Consider the following 20635-nt stretch of genomic DNA (forward strand, 5'->3'; position numbering starts at 1 on the left):
AGAGAGCCCAGAGTAGCATTTCTTCTCATTCGCTGATGCTGCTGAGGACTCTGCGGGCAGACATGGGGAGGAGGCGCGCATTTTGGATGCTGTGGGAGTCTTTAAGCAAGCTTTCCCTGGTGTTGATGAGAACTTTGCCACTTCTCATCACTCCGAGGAGGTCCTTCCCTTCAAACAAAATTATTTTTTGCTCCAACCACGTTGGACTTCCTGGTTTATGATGTAGCCTGGAATGCGGAATCTGCACCCAGAGCCTCATCTCCCTGTCCCGCACGTTTTGTGTTGCTTCCATGGTGGCCTCTGTTATTACCCTGTTTCTCCTGAAGCCAGGGATGTTTAGAAAGGGGGCTATGTTTGGGATCTTATAATGAAGCCTCAAAGTCTCAGGGAAAGGACACTTCTCCGACAGAAAGATCTCCAGGTACCCCAAGGCCCTGAGGCCTCATAGCCAGCCTTTGCCCACTACCAAGCCTGGAGAAAGGACATGGTGCGTCACTCGAAAGGCTGCCTGCTGGCCGTGCTTCAGGGATCCCCTGCAAAAGAACCGCCCTCAGCCCGGAGCATGGAAAGCGTGCTGTGTGTGTGATGAGGCCGGGGTCAGAGTAATCACAGCCGAACTCAGGCCAGGCCTGCATCATTTGAGTACCTGACCTGTGCCTCTCCACTCCTCCCCTTAGTCTGAGAAACCACTGGGTTTAGCACAAGGGGCATAGCTTGGACTGATGCTCTGATCACTCCAGAAACCCTCCCTACCTCCAGTCTGGGCAGAAGAAATCATTCCTAGCACTTTCAGAATCAGAACGGAAGAGTCCTGCCCAGGTAGAGGAGGAACGGCCTTGCCTTTCCTCTCTCAGGGACCTCAGGTCACCTGTCTCAAGATAACCAAGAAGGGGGAGGAGGCGAGGTCTCCAGGGGACAGTGCTGGGATTGGGACCCTGGGTGTCCAGTGCAACCAAAGATGGCCTCAGGTACACAGAACCTCTTCCCAACTGGGGGTAGTCATTCCTAAACGCGGGAATGCAGGGCATCTCTCCCACTCAGCTTTCCTCGGCACTATCAGGGATGCACCGGCAGCTCTTAATGAGTCCCAAGGATGTGGGAGCTGGAGGGGGTAGTGGGCTGGGCAGAGGAGGGTGGGCTCGTCTAGGCCGCCAGGAGGGAGAGGGGAGGGGATCTGATTAGAATCCCGGCCGTATGGCGAACGCTGCCGAGATGGAGGTAATCACTGAGCGGGCGAGACAGCGTGCTCAGCGACAGCAGGCGGCCCGGCCGTCGCCATGGCAACCGCGGCCTCCGGGGCGCGCGGCTCGGCGCAGCTCGGCGTCCGCGGCGGAACATCTGCTTTGCACCGGGCTGCTGGGAGCCGGGGGCGCGGGCGCGGCTGCTCCCCCCACCCCGCAAAAGAGAAACAAATTAGGCCAACTGTCCAATGAGGGGCCGCAAATGTATTTATTAATGCGAGGGAAAGGTTGTTCCGGAGCGCAGTTTGATTAATGTTTGAGTCTTCAGCTTGTCAGTCTGGTTTTGTCTCCCGCAAAAGGGGAAAGGGAGGGGTGGGGTGGGGGGGCTGGAAGGGGAGTGGGGAGGAGAGAGACAACAAAGCGGGAGGGGATGTTAATAGCCAAATAGGCTCTTTTTCATGTTTCCCTCAGCCTGCCACCCTTGATGGATGGCTCAGACAGAGACCGGAGCGCATCAGGGAGATGTGAGCCCCTCCGGAGAGCTGGGGGGAATGGAGGAGAGGGGGGCCGCTGGAGGCTGTCTGGGGTCTGTGGAGAGGGAACTCCCAGAGGGCTGCAAGGAAACAAATAGCCCCAGGAAACGGGCAATTCCTTGGGAAACCGGAGGAAAATTGCACAAACTGTTTACAAGCCTCCCTGTTTGCCACCTCTGGGCCCCGGAGCCAGCACCGGAGGTCGGAGGGTGAGGGTATATGTCCCCTTCGGGTTACAGGGAGGGCCCAGAAGCTTTCACCCGCGGAGTTAGGGATGGGAGAAGGGAGGTGGGGAAAAGACCATGACTTCAAATTCTCCCTCTTTCTTTCTTTTTTCCACTGTTCTCTTTTCTTTGCTCTCCTCCTCTCTGCCATATTTCCCATCTCCACTTTTTGCTCCATCTTCCCTCCTTTCTCTTTGTCTCTTCTTCCATTGTTTCTTTCCTCCATCTTCCCCTCCTCTCTTAGCGACATCAGCTGGCTGTGATAGGTCCGCCTTGCTGAGATGTCTTCTGTGAACACCTCTGAACGCATGTATCGCTTCCTGGTTTCTGTCTCTTCTTTTCTGCAATCATGGGGGAACTGAGAGTCCGTTGGAACCCCAAACTTGACCTGAATTATGAGAAAACACAACTCTACTCCTTTTCTGCCCTCCTTACCAAATCCTCCTCAGCCCCAGCCCACTAGAAATGTGGGCTAAAAGCTGAAAATTACAAACTTCTGGCTGGGCCTGGATTCAGAACCCAGGAGAGGGTCTGTCAACTCAGACCGTTGTGAGGTCAGAAGCTTCCTCGTTACTCTCCCTTGCCAAAACACAAAATAAAAAGAAGAGAGTAGGGGCCGCCCCTGGCGGAGTGGTTAAGTTCCCGTGCTCTGGTTTAGCCACCCAGGGTTTCACTGGTTTGCATCCTGGGGACACGGCACCGCTCATCAAGCCATACTGAGGTGGTGTCCCACATGCCACAGCTGGAAGGACCCACAACTAAAAATACACAAGTAGATACTGGGGGGCTTTGGGAGAAAAAGAAAAAATAAAATCTTAAAAAAAAAAAAAAGAAGAAGAAGAGAGTAGCTTTAAAAGACTGGGCCAAATTCTAAAGTGACTTTGCAGCTGATTTTATCTTCTCGTTCAAGAATGGATTGAATGTGCATTTCCAAAGAGCTTTGCAAGAGTGAGGTTATTAAACCCTCAAAAAGCTGCTGGAGCACATCAGAGCCCCACTTTCCTTGGAAGATTCTTATTCCTTATCATCAGCATCACAATTATTATTCTTTAGAGTCTCGGGGTAGGGGGAGCATTCCCTTCGTGGCCGTAGCACGGTGGTTAAATCCAGTGCTCTGAATCCTGGTTTTTCCATTCACTATCTGGATGACCAGGGGCAAATTGCTTAGTTTCTCTGAGCCTCAGTTTCCTCATCAGTAAAATGGGGATTATAATTGTCCCCAGATCACTGGGTTGTGGAAGGGATAAAGGAGATAATCCACAGAAAGTATAGAGCACTGTGTCTGATGGTTATTATGTGCTCAATACATGTTGGCTCGTATTTGGTTATAGACCCTTTTCAAACAAACTTCTTGATCACTAGCACTGAACATGCGTTGTGCTCCAACTATATAAATGACATTATGTTAAATATAAGACGGGAAGAGAGAGAAACACAACATCTGCTCTTGAAGCATTTACAGTCTTTCTTATGAGAAAGAGTGGATGCATTAAAATTACAAATCATCTAAGAAGTCATATGCCAAGTGCCAAATAATTAGTATAGATGCCAAATGCTTTCAACACTCAGCTCGGAGGGAAGGGTTGCAGGACTTGAAGCTACGGGTCCCCCCAAAAGGAGCCGTGGAGACCAGGTGTCTAAGGAAGCGAGGCGTGAAGTGGAGTGGAGAGGGGAATGGACCACAACAGCAAAGGCCAAGAAGATGGCTTCTCATGGATGAGTGAGCCTGGCTGGATCTAAAATGGAAACTTGAGGAGAACATTTAACCCAGACATTTGGGGATATATATATATAGGAGAGAGACTGGAGACCAGGGAACCAGTATAGTATGACCTGGACCAGAATGGACAGGATGGAATAAATGTGAGAAAGGTGAAAAAGTTTGGTGACTGACAGGGTGTTAGGAAGAGAGGGAGGAGAGCGATTAAGCACTAAATTCTAAGGCTTTGAACCTGGGTGCGGGGAGGAAATCGACAGCACCATTGTTTGGTCCTCATTACCTTGAGTTCTGGTGGGAGTGCAGGTTGCCTTAATTTAGCAGGTCACTGTACAGCCTGCTGCCATGCGCTTGTGGATGTGCTTTCCTATTTATTGGGTGTCCATTATGGATGAGTATGGTGGGAAGTCAACGTTATCCATCCGCCATCAGTCTGACACATGTTTTGAGTTGTTAGGAATTGATTATCCTGCACATCTCCATTTGCCCACCTACCTCCCTCACGACTGACCTTAGAGGTTAAGAGTTCATCCTATGGCAGTATAAATAGCCCTTTTTGGGGGCTAAACCTGGGCCTCAGCTCCAGCAGCCCAATACTTTAACAAATGAGCCAAGAAGAATGTGCCTATCATGTAGGCCCTGTTCTCCAGGAGCTGAAACCCTAAGATAGTGTGCAGTTTGACTGTCAAGGAATGAGGCAAATTTATAAGCAAATGCCCTAGGAGTCAGTCCTCTCTCTGAGGCTGTTCCCTCCAAAGTCATCTGACCAGGCAGCTGCACTTGTTCCAGATGCTTCTGTGGCTTAAAACATTTGTGAAGGCTTCATGGGAGTTACCTTCAGAGTCTGCGGCACATTTATTTTGCTGTCCTCAGAGGTACCAGATCTTCATCCTTGGAAGGTGCGATGGTTTGTTTTTCTTAGGTTGGCATTTTTCAAAAAAGTTTCCAAACTGCTTTTAGCAAAGTGTTGAAATAAAACCATAGCTTCCTGCCAAAGAGCATGACAACTGAATGCCATGTGTGATCCTGGACTGGGGGTGGAGGGAGGTGGGGGCGGGAATAGCTATAAAGGACATTACTGGGAAAGTTGATGGAATTGGAATATAAACTGTGAATTACATAGTAGTCGTGCCACAATGTTAAATTTCTGGATTTTGATAATTATACTGAGGTTGTTTGTATAAGAGAATGCTTTTGTTCCTAGGAAATACATACTAAAGTATTTCGGGGTAAAGGGACATGATGTCTCCAGCTTACTCTCAAAAAGCTCAGGAAAAATATACATATGTAAACATGTGGATAGACAAGGATAAAGCAAACGGAGGTAGGTGTAAACAGTGATGAATCTGGGTAAAGGGCATGTGGGAGTTCTTTGTACTATTTTTGATATTCTTCTGTGTCTGAAATTTATCAAAATTAAAAGTTATCAAAAAACCAACTATAGCCTCTATTTGAAGGAGAGAGATTCATTTAGACATTGAAAATATGTCTTCATATCCTTCAAAATAACCCTCTCTCAGGAGGCATGACAGTCTTTAACACTTTCGGGGGATCGGATGGAGACATGGCAGACAAGCTCGTCATCTGTGGCTGATGCGGAGCTGGGTAACATTTTGGGTGACAGGCTCAGGATCTAAGACCTCGGTAGGAAGGGAACATTGGCCCAAATCAAACTCAGTGGCACATAATAATATTCCATCAGTGTTAAATTGAATTAAGTGAGATGAAGTTTAAAAGGGTTAAATGATATGTTTTATGTTTATCACTAAAAGTATCAACTCAATAGGGATGAGGACGACATGGCCTAAGGGTGGCATATACCAAAACAAATAAGTCCAGTTGACTGCAGCCTCAATATGCTGGTAGGATATGGAGTCTACTAAGATCTGTGGTTGCCATGAAAAATTTTAGATTCTGAGATGCATTAATGAAAATACAATCTCCAGAACAAGGGAGGTAATAGTCCTTCTCTGCTCTGTGCCCACTGAACTTAATGTGGAGCATTCTGTTTGGGCCTGGGGCAGTATTTATAAAGAAAGGCATTGCTAATGAAAAGGCGTGCAGAGAAAGAGAACAGTGAGATTCTGAAAAGAGAGCATTTCAGGAATAGCTGAAGGAATGAGGGATGTTGAACCTCTGAAGTGTTCCTGTTGGCTGCCTTCTAGACATTGGATTCGCATCCGAACTGGGGAGGAATGTTTACACATTCTCCATTGCTTCACGAGGTGAAAATAGGACAGAAGGATGGGAACTGTAGGGAGAAATAATTTTCTGAACATTAAAACAGTCTGGAGCCAGCCCTGATGGCCTAGAGGTTAAAGTTCGGCACTCTCACTGCTTCAGTGGCCCGGGGTTCCTTACCGGGTAGCAGAACCACGCCACCCATCTGTCAGGTGCCATGTTGTGGTGGCAGCTCACACAGAAGAACTGGGACTTACAGCTAGAACATACGAGCAGGCACTGGGGAGGAAAAAACAAAGAGGAAGATTGGCAACAGATATTAACTCAGGGTGAATCTTTCCCTGCAAAACAAATAGATAAATACATAAAATAAAATAAAATTCCATATCCTTTCTCCTTAAAAAAAAGTCTTGCAGGAGCCGGCCCGGTGGTGCAGCAGTTAAGTTTGCACATTCTGCTTCAGTGGCCCTGGGTTTGCTGGTTTGGATCCCAGGTGTGGACCTGGCACTGCTTGTCAAGCCATGCTGTGGCAGGTGTCCCACATATAAAGTAGAGGAAGATGGGCAGAGATGTTAGCTCATGGCCAATCTTCCTCAGAGAAAAAAAAAGTCTGAAAATAGAAAGGAATTACCTAGTAGGGTAGTGAGTTCTCTGTCACTGGAAGTATTCAAAGGAGGATATTATCAGGGCTACTGTAATAAGAATTCTTGCAGCAGGAAGGGCCCTGGGTTAGCTAAACGTCTCTGGCCCCTTGAACTCTGAAATTCTAGGCAATCATGTGTCTGTTTAGAAAAAACAACCCACCAACCTCATTACTCCATGGTCTCTATTATATCATGTTTACAAAAACCGCCCACAAACCCACTGCTTGTCTGAGGCTTGGGAAGCCTGACGAGGAGCCTCCTCATTTTGAGTTCCCTCTGCTTCTCTGGCCCTGCTTCTATTCCAGTCTCCCATCTGCCCCTTGGTTGCCTCTGCCCAGAACTTTCCGTATCTGCTGCAGAACGAGACTTCCCTCGAGCGGTTTGTAACGATGAAAAGTCTAGGTGATAGACCAGTCTCCCTACCTAGACTGACTCTAACCCACATTTGGCGTTTGCTCTCAGAGCACACTTCCTGCATTCGAGGAATTTGTTTGGGATCCCAGCACTCCTGCTGAAGGTGGCAGAAAGCCGGGTAAAGGTGTGTGAGTTCTAAACCCCAAATGAAACTAACCCCGGAGGACGGACAGCAAATCTTAAAATCAAAGGAAAACAGAGATAAGAAATAGGCTCCTCTTCTCTGCGATGGTCTCCCCGCAATTCTTTTCTGTTTTAATCACAGGAAGACTGATTAGTGAGCTGAGGAAGGACGGGGGAAGAAAGCAGATGAGTTTTATCTGGTTGGGGTCTGCCTAAGCCGCAGCCATGTGACTACCTGGCTGACCTGGGGTCTCCATCATGTCCCTGCCTGTCCACAAGACGGATCAGGCTGCCCTTCTCTACCACCCTCCCCCCCGCCTCATTCCAGGAGAGGGTTGCTAGGATAATTATAGCCTACTTGTTTCTCTCTTTCCTTCTCTCCTACTTCTTGGGGTCATAGAAATTTTTTATTTTCTCAGGGGACTAAGAAACTTCTTCAACACTGTGGCAAACTAGAATCTGGAAGTTCCCTCCAGCAGAAATAGTGAGGTTAGACTCTCAGAAATCATCTTTCATTTTTCACCCTGTGTTAACGGGGAACCTATTGCTTACCCTTCATCTCAGCAACACAGAGCCTTTCCCCAAATATTCAGGCCCTCTCTGGCATCCACAAAGCTGCTCCCCTCACAGGGCCCATGTCTCTTAGTGTTGGAGTAAACAGACTTGGTTTGAATCCCACTTCTATCTGTTGCAAGCTCTGTGACCTTGGGCAAGTTGCAAAATCTCTCAGAGCATCAATTACTCCACTTGTAAAATGGGGATAATTATACCTACTTCACAGAATTTTTGTAAAGATTCCACAAAATAATATACATAAAGCTCTTAGGCAGTGACAGGCAAAGTAAGTGCTCAAAACCTGGCAGCTCTTACCCCTTGGGCTCACATCGGTCTGTGCTCAGTGGACGAAACAAAAGGAGATGGTAAAGGTTAGAGAAACAAACCAGAAAGGAGACTCAAAGAAGAGATGTTGAAAGGGATAGATTTGGTTGAATGCAGGAGGGATGCAGAGAAGGAGAAAGAAGACTGGGAGAAAGAAAGGAAAAGGAGGGCTCACTGGAGACTGGCCTCCAGAGAAGGAAAGTTGGAATGGATGGAGTGAGACGGAACAGGAGAAAGGGCTGGACAGACAGCAGATGGGAAAGGAAGACGAATGACAAAGATCAGGGAGAAAACACAGCTAGTGTGAGACAGACAAGAGGTCTGGGAAGATGGGCAGAAGGAAAAGAGAAAAGTGAGGAAGGGTGGTCAAAATGAGAGGCAGGACAGACAGACTGAGAGCGAGTGGGGAAAGCATAAGACGGACAGACAGATGGCAGGGACAAGAGGGTGCCCTGGGTTGCCTGCATTCTGCTGTGTTTACCAGCTAATTGAGTTAAATTGTTGTCAGAGATGTAATTAAAGGGTAGAGAGAGCTCTCTGGCAGGCCCGAAACAGATGGAGGGGGCTTTAATTGGTAATTAAATTCTTCCCTGGCAGCTGAGGAAGGAGCTTGTGCTTCAGCCTCACAAGGCCACGGGTGGCCTTCCCCCCACTCCTGGCCCCTCTCGGGGGGCTCTTTGGGGAGGGGGCTGGGTCTGCAGCACACCAGCAGCCTGGCAGGCGGGGAGGTCTGGTAACTGCAGGAGAATGCCAAAGCAACCTTCTTCTCTGCCTGGGCTGGCTCAGCTCCCCCGGGCTCATCCAAGCAAACCCACCCCCATGCCTGCCCCTTCCTGACCTTCTCACTCCCACCCACCAAACTAGCATTGACCAGTGAATTCCTACATGGCCCCTATTGCTTCACTTGGGATCCCAGGGAAGAATAATGGGCCCCGCACACTGATCGGCTTGGGAAGGGTTAGTTGGTTTAGTCAGGGACCCAGGCGGACCCATCTGTTGGCATGGCTCCCATGAGCCTCTCAGCATCTGCCCCCTCCCCTCTGCCCTCCCTTCCAGGAGCCACTGTGCAGAGATTCTGTTCTGCCTGGCACATCACTGTCTGGCGCTGACTCTGCGCGCCCATCCTCACCTTCCCCCCACGCCCCAGCAGCAAATAAGACAGGACGGGATCGGCAGCCTGGATGGGCAGATTGGATAGGCTCTCAAAGATGTAGGCATTTAGACTAATCAGCTTGCAACTCCAAAGCTCAGTTTGACCTGCATTTCATTGCAGGAGGACCCTTGGGATGGCAGATTTCCCCGAAACCCACATATTCTTGACATGTTCCACTTCAAAGAAAGAGAGAAGTAAAAAGAGAGCAAAGAGGCAAAGCTTTTAAAAAGAAAGCTGAAAGGGAAGTTAGACAGAAATAAAATCCAAGACAGACATTGTGGGATTATTGTAAAATGCATGGCTGACTGTGAGTCAGTAATACCGCGCTGCTCTTACAAAAGCCAGCTCCGTGCTGGATGCATAAATAAGGAACCTGGGGTCATTCTCTCATTATAGCTCAGCTGATCAGACAAAAGTTCTTTGTCTCGCTCTGGGCTTCATGGAGCCCAGAGAGTCATGGAGGAGCTTAGAGGGGTTTCTGGGAAGCGCCATAGAAATGACAGAAAGGTTCAGGAGGCACAATGCCCAGCTGTATGGATTTTCACTCGGTTCATCGAGGCCGCCTCTACTGTTTACCTTCAGCTCCGCACATGCTGTTCTCTCTGCCAGGAACTGTGCTCCCCACCTCCCATCTCCCTTCCCGGTGAGACCACAGCCTTGCCCTCATTTCTTCAGGACGCTATCCCTCACTCCATCTTCCCTATCCCGACATCTCCCCTCTCCCAACATCCCAACGTTGCTAGTTTAATTCTAACCCTCACAAGGCTGTAAGCTCAAAGGCCAAGGATTGTGTCCATTTTGTTTACCTGCTGTCTCCCCAGCACCGAACCTAGGACCTGATATTTTTGTGGAATGAAGAAATAAACCCAGAACATTCAGCAGGCAGGCAAACTCTGAAAGTCATCAGTAAGGTTATTACACAGACGAGAGGGCTAGAAATGCAGCCGAGAGTTAGGTTGGCTGTAGGGAAGAACTTTTTAAAATCTTTCTATATTTGCTAAGGGAGAATAAGAAATCTCTTTTGGAAATAGAACGAGGACAAAGTCTAATTGACGGTCAGCACTGATTGTTGCCCTCCATCCCCATGGAGGGCAGCCAGGAGGGTGAATTTAGTGGCACCCAGACACCAGAACCCCTCACTCCCCCACTGGAGATGTTTAAATCAGTGAGTCTAGGGACAGGGGCAAGAAATTGTTATTCTGATGACTGGCAGAGTTAAAAACCACTAGATTAAAGGCCAGTTCTCTTTCAGCTACAAACATTTGTTTCTCTTTTCTTTTGCTTGCTGGCCATACCCCCAAGCCCCTACCTCCACCACCACCTGCCACCCCTGCAGGAACAAATCAGTCCAGCTGATTCTAATAGGCCTGGAAGGAAGCAAGCTTTGGGAATATTGACCTCTGTGTTCTTCCCAGAACCTGGGCGAAGGTAGAAGTGAAAGCTGCTTGTCCAGGGGGCCCTTTCATCACAAGCTGAATGAGGTTATGGTCCTTGGTGACTACCCTCTGCTTGCCCCATCGAAAAGACCAAATGATGAATATGATGTTAACCCTGTCTTAGCAGCTTCCTCCCACAAAATGATACTGAAATATAAAGATTGTCACAGTCAGGGACTGCTGGAGCTAAGGATCAAGCGCTGCGTTTGAATTCTGGTCTCCGGCTCTCCTGGGTGGCATCATCCCCACCAGACACTGATGAAGCCCATTGGGCTTTCCCCAGATGGCCCCAGCTCTCTCTCTACCTGAAGGGACCCAAGTGGTACATCACTTCCTTTCACCCAGGAGGTCAGGGGGACAGTTGTGGGGAGGAGAGGCCAAGCGAGGAGATGGGTGACATGCCCTCTCCCAAAGCAGTTTCACCCTCCTGCCTCCCAGCGAGAGACCGTCTGCTGTGAGACTGCTCCAGAGGCCACCAAAAGGCCTTGGGACCTATAGCATCAGCGACTCCCAGAGTTGCTTCCTGACTCGTCAAAGCCGATTTGTCCACACCACCAAGTCTTGATTAGCCAAAAACAGTCGTAAAACCCAAGCCCCTTTATTGTTCTTCCTTCTCCCTCCTGCGTCACCTCTCGGTGGCCCATTACTTCGACTCACAGAATTTCGAGCTGGAATTAATCTCAGCCTTCTTCTGATATGGCAGTTTTCAAGTCCTGGGTTTGGGCAGAGCTTGGTGGGGAGAGGGCACTCCTGCTTCAACCAAAGCAATTCTGCTTTTCTCTGTTTTATGTAAGACGTCAGAATTCTTGTCAGTCATGTGCTGGTTAAAGTTTAACAGCCGGCTCTCACTGGGGTGGTGGTGGAGAAGCCCCGATTTCTAGCATTTGCCACTTTCCATGGTGTCAATACTCCCACCAAAGCCCATTTCAAGTTCCTAACCGGAAGTCCCGCAGTGCAAAGTGGGGAAATGCACACAACGAGCTCTTGGGAGCCGCGTAAGTCAGCAAGTCCCTGCACTAGTTCTGGTCCTTCTATTTAGAAGAAATGTGAAGGCGGTTGTCTAGCACTCCTTTTTAAAGACGAGGCAAATGAGGCCCAGAAAGATTAAAAGAATTGCTGAGGGTCACACAGTTAACCAGGACCAGAATCCAAGCCTCCTGACCCCAAACCTCCTGATGCCGATGCTGCACTACAAATCCTGTACGAGGCAGCTGGGAGGGGAACCAGAACTCATTGCAGGCGGCACTGAGGCAGCGGCTCTGGGGATGGACTGGCCGTGGACGTCAGAATAAAGGCCTGAGGGTCTTACAGCCGCCCTTTGCTGGGTATCCACTTGGTCCTTCTCCTTACTCTTCATGGGGGCAAAGACCTCTCAATATCAAAGCCTCAAACTCAAAGAGCCCTATTTTCAACCATCCTCATTCACGTCCTCAGGGAGTGAATTATTCCCCATTCTCTCCTAGGATGAAACAGGGAGCACCCTCACCCCCCTTTCCCCAAGTCAGTCTATCACCCAAACCTACTAAAAGCCCTGGGGCAGCGTGTTGTGTATTGTTGGTGGTGAGGACAGACATGGCGTGGGAGGAGGGGGTGGGATGGGACTGGGGAAGAACAAACCCTTTCAGCTAAGTCCAGGAGTGATGATTTTAGCAGCTGTTATATTTTCTTCCTGGGTAAGAAGCAAGGAGGGAGTGTGGTGGGATGCTGAGTACAGGACTTGACCTTCTAGAACCCTGGATTCTAGCTCAGGCCCTGCTATTAATTTGGGTGGGTCCCTTCTCCTCTCTAGGCGTCAGTACAATGAAAGGTTAGAATTGATGCTTTCTAGGGGCTGGCCCTGTGGCTGAGCGGTTAAGTTCGTGTGCTCCGCTGCAGGCGGCCCAGTGTTTCGTTGGTTCGGGTTCTGGGTGCGGACATGCCACTGCTCATCAAACCACGCTGAGGCAGCATCCCACATGCCATAACTAGAAGGACCCACAACGAAGAATATACAACTATGAAGAATATACAACTATGTACTGGGGGGCTTTGGGGAGAAAAAGGAAAAAAATAAAATCTTTTAAAAAAAAAAAAAGAATTGTTGCTTTCCAGCATCTCCTTCTTTTAATATTCCGTGCATCATTAAAGGGAAAATGTGTAGCAGACCACCCAATAATGCCCCCACCCCATGCCCTATTCTTATACCTGCTTCAAAAGGACCCTTTCCTTGCACTTCTGAGGATACTCCCCACTCTATAGACAACACCCCACAAAGGCTCCCTTCCTGCGATTTCTCTGCACAGGAAGAGGAGCCATGGAGTCCCCCAGGACTGCCCTGGGGCTGCCCCGGCCAGGCAGCTGCTCTTCTGTTTCTTTGTGTCTGTGTTTCTTCCCGAGGAGCTGGGAAGGAATGAGAGGTGAGGGGGTCATCTTTTTGCCCCAGCCTCTGCCCATCTCTCCCTGCTCCAGTCTGGTTACCAGTGAAGTGGAGGAAGGGTGGGAGGAGGTAGCGGGAGGTGGCCACAGAATCCAGGGGCCCCAAGCCTGTCCTGCAGCTTCTCACTCCACTGTCTTCCCCTCCGCAGAAGGAAAATGGGTCATATTCAACAAGGGCCCTTATCGCCAACCTGGCCCTGCTGCTGCCTAATAGAAGCCGGCCCTCCCCCGCCAGATCTCATTAAGGGGTCGTCGCTTATGCTTCCCAGCCGCCCCCCATCCATCTTTGGCCACGGATGACAGACTGGGCCCCGGGGCTGATGTCCAGCAGGTGACAGGGTTAATGGCACAAGAGGGCAGAGGGCAGAGGTCAGCCAGCTCACAGTGGTGGGAGGGCAGCCCGGGGAGGCCCTGGGTCCATTCCAGTTGGGCAGCCCCTCAAATTACAGCACCTGGGGGAGGGAGGAGTCCTGGACCCATCCATCCCCAGGGAAGCAAGGTGGGCAGTGTCGGCCATCTTGGGAGCAGATGGCGGAGGAGACACTATTAGCCTGGGAGGAAGAGGAGTAAAGAAGCTTAGCAGGGGAAGAAGGGCTGGAAGGAGAGGGGAAAAAATCCTTACATATGTGGGCTCAGGGAAAAAAATTGCCTCTTGAATCCCTGGATGCTCTTTGGCAAGAAACACATCTTTTGCTGCTAGGTGTGCAGTCATGTGAATGTTTTGGAGATATGTGACTGTGACTGTGCCGTTTTCCCTCTCAGCTGCCTCTTACAGTGGCCCCAGCACTGTGGTTACAAGCAAGGTTCCAGAGTCAAATAATGTGGCTCCAAATCCTGTTCATGTCCTCTCTGTGTGAGCCCGGGTAAGTTCCTTAACCTCTCTGGGCCTGATTTTCTCCATCTGTGCAATGTAGCTCCAGCAGTACCTACCTCCCACAAGGAGGACCTGACGTGATGAGTAGAAGACACAGCACCTGGTCCCCTGTGCGTGTTCAGTATTAGCTGCTCTGGGTAGTGGCAGGACTGCTTTCATTATTGCTATCACCTTTGCTGCCTCTCACCCAACCCCAGGCTTTCCCAGGCCTTCTGCTGCGGGACCTCCCCTCATTTGACCTCCTACATGCACGGGATCACCTCCCTGGCCTGCCCTGCTCGCTCCCAGGGAGATGCTGAATGCTGCTTTGGGGACAGCTGCCCCCCTCATGTCTCCCACAGGGAGGCCCCACAGTGGCAGGAGTTAGTCCTCTGGGCCTTTGAAGCCCAGGAGGGGAGGGGCTGCCCTGTGCTCCTGACCTGGGGAGGCTAGGCTCAGCGCCCACCTCCCACCGTGCGGGGAGAGCCTAGGAACAATGGGCAATGGAGGGCTGGCTCCAGCGCTGGCCAGCTGCCAGTCAGCCGAGGGGGTGTGGTAGGGGTGGGAGCACGCCTTCCCCGGACCAAGCAGAAAGTGCTTCAAGAGAACTGGAGCGGCTGGGGTCTCCTCACAGGGACCCCGGATGTCAAGGGTATTCTGTGGAGAGGAGGGATTGTTGAAATGTCCCCTCCTGGACTGAAGTTGTCCAGAGCCCTCCTGGAGGGAGTAGTGGGGGCTCCTCCTCAGTTCCAGGGACCCCCTCAAGTGCACCCCAGTCTCAGGGTGGGCAGAGGAGCCAACTAGCAATGCTCTGCGCTCCTTCCCAAGTCTGGATGGAGTGGCTCCCCCCGGTGCTGATCACCTCCATTAGGTCCTCAATCTTGCGAGGATAATGCACGGCCCTGGCTGGGCTCGGGGAGGAGGCCGTGCCAGCAGGGGAGCCAGGAGGCAGGACGCAGGGACCTGAGCAGAATACCAAGCAGCCGGCTTGGCCTAAGGCTGCCCCTCGTGGCCAGCAAACATGGGCCAGACCAGGAAAGGCATGGGGGTGGATGTCTGTCCCCACCCTCCACAGCCCCTGGCTGCCTCTGCGCCTTCACGTCAGCTCCCTACTGTGGCTGAACTCCCAGAGCCTCAGGGGGGCTTCTCCTTGGGATCTCACCTTCCTAAGGCTGTCAGCCCTGTGGTCCTGGGTAGCATGAAACAACAGTGTCTGCCCAACTCAACTGGACCAGAGCCCCGCTCAGCTCAGAGCCTCTGAGGATGACCCAGCAAGCCCAGAATGAAAAACACCCCTGATGGAAGTGGGAAGACTCAGAACACGAGTACATTCTCCCCTTTCATTGTCTATCTGCAATTGTCGAATGAAATAACTACACAGCGTTCTTCTACAGTGAGCATGGTTGTGATATGGCCTGATAGTTCCTAAATTCAATCCCTTTTGGGACACTGCTGCCTTTTGCCATCTCACCCTGGTCATCCACCTCTAATCTCAGTTCCTCCCACTTCACCTCCTCTTGTACCTCCTGTTGGGAAAGCCGTTTACAGCAGCACGTGTGTTAGACTGCTCTGCAGTTGACAGAGCCCTTTCGCTCCTGTGGGTGCATCTGGTGCTCCCCACCCCACCGGGTAGGACAGGTGTTGCTGTCCCTGGGAGGTGGCGTAGCCTAACAGTTAGGGGCCTGGGGCCTGGAGTCAGACAAATCCAGGTTGCAAACCAGTATCCCTGCTTCCCAGCTGTGTCACCTCAGATGAGCTTCTGAATTTCTGGTGGCTGGCGTTTCCTTATCTACTAAATGGGGATTAAACTAGTATCTTATACGTCGGCTATGAGAATTTGTTAAATGAGATAATGCTAACGTGAAGTGTTTAGCCCAGTGCCTGGCACATTGTAAATGCTTAAAAATGGCAAAGGGAAAAAGAATTTTTAAAAATCTCTATTTTATAAGTGAAGAAAGTGAGAAAGTTAGTGGTTGAGCTGGATCCTAGAACTAGAGATGATGCTGAAGCGAGGTCTCCAGACTCTCCGTCAAGTGCTCTCTATCGCCACACCTGACAGACGCCTTCCTTCCCTGCCTCAGCTGCTTCTTGCTCACCCTCCTACGACACCCCTCAGCCTTGCCCCCCAACTTCTCGTGCTCCGGCATTGAGGTAGCAGCCCACCCCCCACTGCCCCAGCCTCTGAGTTCTCCCTGTGTGTCAAAGGCCGATTCTCTCTTCCTGTCAGGACCCAGTGGAAATGTTGGCAGTAACGGGAGCAGCAATCAGAACTCAAGGCCCATAATTCACCAGTGATCAGATGTAGGGGAGGTGCCAGTGCCGTTATATTAATAACTGTGCCATTAAAAACTAGCAAGTGATCTTCTCATAAAGCATGCGTTGGTGGGACTGGTTGGGTTTGTTTATTTATTTATTTTTCCCTTCAGGAGCAAACGAGGCCACAGAGGGAGAGCACTAAATTATCTCCTGCAATGATTCTGGTAATGAGTTGGGCAGCTTAGAAGACCTGTCGGCAGCTCCCGCCAGACCCCCTCGACCTTTGCGAGTGCCTGTCTTTCACTTGGCCTTGTTTCATAAGGGGCCAATGACTCCCTCCTGGCTTAGCTGTGTCCCTTGTTTAGAGCTGCTGTCTATATGGGCAAAATGTGCATTTTTTTCATCAGCCAAGCAAGAGTAATCATATATTATTCCTTGCCACAAGTCAGAACATGCTGCGTGACAGGGAAGAGAGAGGGGTCTTGTAGGGACAAAGGCTTTGAATATTTGAAATAAGCAGTGATCTGGAAAATCAGGTCCACAGAGACCCAATAATAATAACATCAATAATAATCATAACTACCATTTATATAGCCTGGACGAAGGGCCAGGTTCCCTTCTGAGCGCTTTACATGTGTGAACACATTCTCTCTTCATAATCACCCTAAGCAGTGGTTGCTATTATTACTCCCATTCTGTGCATGAGGAAAGTGAAGTCTAGAAGCTGGTAAGTGGTGGAGCTGCAGTGGAGTCCCAGCCGTTCTGACCTTCCACTCTGTGTTCCCACCTGCTACACTGCCTCAAACATTCTTTGCCGGGGAGAAGGGTGCCGTCTCCTTCTTTAACTGTCTGAGATGGGGATGCCCTGGCCTGAGCTAAGTAGAGGATTCCTGAAGCCTGAGAACTTCCTGCCTAATACAGCCGCAGCCCTGGTACCCTGAGTGCCTCCTGTGAGCCGGTACGATGCTTAGAAACATGTGATGTGATCTCACTTGTTCTGATACCCGTGAGGTTGGTCTTTCCTCACTCCCACTCTGTGGATGAGCATATCAAGGGCTGGAGGTGTCCCAAGGCAGACCCCAGGAAGAAAATGCAAGCCAGAACCAGGGCTGACTCCGCAGGCCCCACGGCCCTGCAGTTTCTCCCATTACCCATGCCAGGGTTTTATGATTCTAATAATCTGGGCTCGGGTTTAACCAAGCCCCACTGCCAGGAGTTTAAGCCATTTCTAAGATGCCCAGGTTCCCAGGCGTAGGGTCCTGGGCCAGGCGACTCAGCATGAGACAGGCAGACGGGAAGGCACAGGGAGTCTTTTAATTTTACATTAAAAGGGAAGGTCCCCTCCCCCATAGCCCTCCCCCCTCCCCTTGCCTCAGCTCCCATCCAATCACATCAGAGACCCCAGAGGGGGCCTGACCTCTGTCCTCGGGGGAGGTCAGCCGGGGTGACCCTGCCTGTGCGCAGGATCCCGTGAGAGAGGCCCAGCTGCAGGCCCCGGAGGGCTGGAAGCGCACCCGGAAACGGGCCCGGGGTCACTGAGGGCAGCCTGGGCTGAGGGAGGGGCTTCCCTGGCCTTTGTGAGCTGATGAGCAGGGGGAGATTAGTTCCACAGGCAGCCCCTGTGTCTCCAGAGAAAGGGGCTATTATGGAGCGACTCAAAATACAGGGCACAGCCCACCCCACCTCCCTTTTTATCGCCATGGACATGAGGGAGGCTGTGGGGGAGGGGAGGGGGAGGAGGATGTGAAGAGAGCAGCAGAGGGAGGGAGAATGCAGGGCAGGTGAAAACAGGGGAGGAGATGGCAGGAGCGGGTGGCAGTGGAAGCCAGCAAGAGAAGAGGGGAGAGGGCAAGAGGGGAGAGCTCCATGCCCATCCCAACCCCGCTGCTGGTGAGATCTCTCAGCTTCATCTCTCTCTCATCGCTTCCTCTCCACATCCTGCCTACTGGGTCACAGACACTGCCCAGGAGCTACCAAGGCGAGGAAGGGTTTACCCACTACCCTGCAACTGGCCCTGTGACCTTCGAGGGTGAGGGGTCCGACCATCTGGGATTAAATTGCAAGATGGCCACATGGAAGGCAGCTGGTGAACAGCTGCGAGGGCTTGTCCAGCTTCTGGACATACCAAGTGCCCCAAATCATTGACTCTCAGAGTCACCTGACCCTTCTTCCATCCTCGGCAGTGTCCCCACCAGGTACTGATCCAATGTCAGCCCAAGGTCCTCAGTGATGGTGACTTTCTCACCTGTGCCCTGTGGGGCACCTCTGGTTGTCAGAAAGGGCTTCCTTACATTAGGTGGAAACCTGTCTCCCTCTTACCTCCAAACTCTGGCCTAGTTCTGCCCTCTAGGGCTGCACAATGGGATAAGGTAGGCGTTTAATAAATATTGTAGAAAGAAAGGATAAAACTCTGATACTTCTTCACATGAAATGTTTGGAAAAGGCTGCTGAGAACATAATTTTGTTGGAAAAAATATAGTCTATAGTTGAAAAAAATATCCAAAGCTCAGTGAAAGTACTGGGATGGGAAGTGACTTTAGTCTTTGAACACTGGGTGGGCAGAAGGCAGGACATCTCAAGACGCCAGGGTCCTGGGTGCTGCCCTCATGTCAACCCAGAAGGTCATGGGCAGGCCTTGGCACGTTTCAGCAAACTGGGCATTTGGTAAATACCCAGTCCAGCAATCAGAGATGGAGCCCGGAGTCAGAATTTGCCAGGGACTGTGGCTGGTCTTTGGCTCTGTGCCTCAGCATCCCTGCTACAGACTGGAGAAATGTCCTCCATCCCAAATGGCATGCTTTGGAAAAGAGGGGCCAGCTCCTGGCGAGCAGCCGGAAGTCTTGTGTTCTTATCAGAGACGTGGATAGGAATGACCTCCCTCTTTTAGGAGCTAGAGGTTCCCAGGTGGAAAGATTTGTGTTCCCATAAGTCTCTCAAGGATTCAGGGTTGCCCAGGGTCCTCCAGTTGGCAAGACTATAAGCCCCAGCCTGCACTCTGGGGAACCCACCTGGGAAGCCTCGGGTCAGCTTCTGGCCCCTACAAGACTCTTCTGACCAAGGTGGGTCAGCCTTGAGGCTGCGTGGGGCAGGCGGTGTGGGAGAGGGACAGGAGGCAAACTCCATCGTGGACAAAGAACTTCGGGCTCTCTCCTTACCTCTTTTTTCCTCCCCACACTGCACCATCAGGGGAGGCCTGGGAAGCAGACGGCACAGCCCAACATTCAGAACAGGTGCAGTTCTGGTGCACCAGGCACCAGAGATAAGCTGAGACCTGTGGTCTTGCTAACAAAGGCCACATCCTCTGCTCAGAAACAGTTGTTTGAAAATGCCAGTTCTCAGCAGATGCTGGAGCCCTGATTCTTGCATTAGAGAGAAAAAGGAGATGAGTGCGTGGCTCTGCTGGAGCAGCACCAAAGCCTCGGCTGTCAAGAAAGGCAGGCGTTCCTGCTGCCGTCTCTTCCCGTTCAGTGCTGGGGCTCCTGCCCAAATGCTCATGTCCAGATTGTATTTATGACTGTTTTAAGAAGGAGTGACAGAGCCTTTTAATATCCCTGACAGCCCGGGATGTTTTAATAGATGGTGGAGCTGGGCTGCGGGAGTTAAGAAAAGAGAGCTGAGTCGCTGAGCGAGCTGTCATGCCTGGTTTCGACGACAGACTTACTGATCGACTCGACGACAAAATAAAATACGGGGCCGTGTCTCTCCTCAGCCGCGTCAGGTTGACAGACAGTCTGTCACTGTTGTATGTCATCTTTCACCTCCTAATCACTCAGGCTTAGGGGACCTGCGTTTAACGGGGAGTCCCGACAGGATTTCCATTCCACCCAACCCGCCTCCTGAGCACCAGGCCTCCATTTCAACCGCCCGGCGCTCCGGCTGGTGTTCTCTGGTTTTCTTGATTTCAGACAGAACTCTCCTATCCGCAGAGCAGTCCTGGCTTGTTGTTTTGTTCGAGATGGTTATAGGGCTAACAGGATAGCTCGATCTTCGGCGCAGATGGAATAGGTGGCGGGGATGGTGCAGAACGTACTTAATGTCACTGAATCCGACACTCAGAAAGGATTAAAGTGGTAAATTTTATGTTCTGAACTACCACACGCACACACACACAAACACTCCACAGTTGGAATAAGAACAAAGAGAGATGCTTTGGCTCTTTGATCCCCTCCAACATGCGTTTTTGACCACGTTTGCCCGTAACCTGGATGACCCGTAGCAAGGCTATGCCCAGGGTCTCTACTCCACAAAAACGCCCCACCCCCCACCTCCTGCTTCTTTGCCTCTTTCCACCTCCACTCCCTGGGCTAAAAGGTCTCAAGGTTGGTTTTGGGGTTGAACACGTTGAGGTTCCTTATTCATGCTTTTCCAGGCCCGCGTTTTGGGTGGTTTGACCAGAAACTCATTTTGCAGCTAAAGCCACTGTGGTCGCGCTCTCAGCATGTCCTGGTGGGTGAGGCCTAAGGGATTCTCTGGTTTTCTTTTGGCAGGTGAAAGAAGGGCAGCAAATCCAGGGGCCACGACCTCGTTCTTTCTTGAGTGGCTGAAAGAAACTGGAAAGACAGCAGGGAGGCGTCCCTTCCCACATGTTGGGGTTAGTTGTGCTGGATCTTGCCCCCCCTCTTTTGG

At 50.9% G+C, this 20635-nt stretch overlaps 1 long non-coding RNA gene across 1 annotated transcript; it reads right to left on the minus strand.

Annotated features, from left to right (window-relative positions):
• Positions 1–1431: 1431 nt before the first annotated feature.
• LOC106826570 (uncharacterized) lies at positions 1432–11255 on the minus strand. Its single transcript, XR_001396904.3, has 3 exons — positions 11143–11255; positions 6017–6115; positions 1432–2326 (listed from the first exon to the last, which is right to left on the minus strand). It is a non-coding gene; the product is annotated as an uncharacterized lncRNA (long non-coding RNA).
• Positions 11256–20635: the final 9380 nt, after the last annotated feature.

Source organism: Equus asinus, chromosome 13, assembly GCF_041296235.1.
Source record: "Equus asinus isolate D_3611 breed Donkey chromosome 13, EquAss-T2T_v2, whole genome shotgun sequence".
Classification (NCBI taxonomy): domain Eukaryota; kingdom Metazoa; phylum Chordata; class Mammalia; order Perissodactyla; family Equidae; genus Equus; species Equus asinus.